We start from the raw sequence: 983 nt of genomic DNA, 5'->3' as shown, positions 1-983 counted from the left end.
TACAAGGGAGTAGACCTCGCATTGTCTAAGTGTGGGGAGGTTTCCCTTTCTAAGTCACCATCTAACATAACATTCAAGTGGGTAAAATTTTTATCTCTAATTTTTTACTTTCCCACTTGAATATGGTTTGATTGAAACGGATGGGCAACTTAGAGCTCTTTGTGGGGTTAAGAGCAAAAGAGAATTTATTAGTGGGTGGAAATGCCAATCAAGGTTCCTTATGGTTGGAAACTCAAAGTCTAAGTGCAATGGTTGGTATAGTTCTTAACTAAAGGGGTCTAGGAAGATGCTTTGGTGTTTACTTGAGAATTCGGATCACTTCTCACCCAATTGGAATTGTGATGATCAACTTGAAGATGGATGTAGAAACAAGATTTGGGATCCGGGAATATATGAAGACCAATTTTGGAAGCCTTTAGCTTGTGTGGAACTTCATCAAAGCTTGGTGCCATTCATCTTGAATTTTGGAGCCTACTTGAAGTCCAAGCATTGGTGGAAGTTTCAAGATGAGTTCAAGCATAAGCCACCATGACAAGGAGCTTCCCAAATGTCCAACTTAAGGGTTTAAACTAAAAGTGCTAGGTGGGAGATACCCCACCATGGTAACCCCTTTTCATTCTCTTGTATATATAATCAATGAATGAATTGAGTTGTCATTGTAGGTAGTTTTTCTTATTTTCTATACTCTTATGCATTTTGCTTTTATTGATAGGTTGTTTGTTGCATTTATGCTTTGATTGGAATAGTTGTTGTTAGATTGCATTTTGCTTGTAGTATAAGTTTTGTTTTTAGTGTATTTAAAAATTTTTCAAAAACTAAAAAGATTTATTGTTAAATTTGATTTGTGATTGTTTTAGAATGCTTGTAGGTTAGGAGAGTGCCCTGTTTTTGAAAAAAAAAATTTTAAAAGCGGGCATCGGCACGCAAGCGCGCAGTGCGCGCGTGCGTCGGTGTGGTTTCACAACTCCTAGTACTAAAACTCG

Source organism: Arachis ipaensis, chromosome B10 (genome assembly GCF_059453495.1).
Source record: "Arachis ipaensis isolate K30076 ecotype BB chromosome B10, ASM5945349v1, whole genome shotgun sequence".
In the NCBI taxonomy this organism is placed as follows: Eukaryota; Viridiplantae; Streptophyta; class Magnoliopsida; order Fabales; family Fabaceae; genus Arachis; species Arachis ipaensis.
This window is presented reverse-complemented; position numbering follows the sequence as displayed.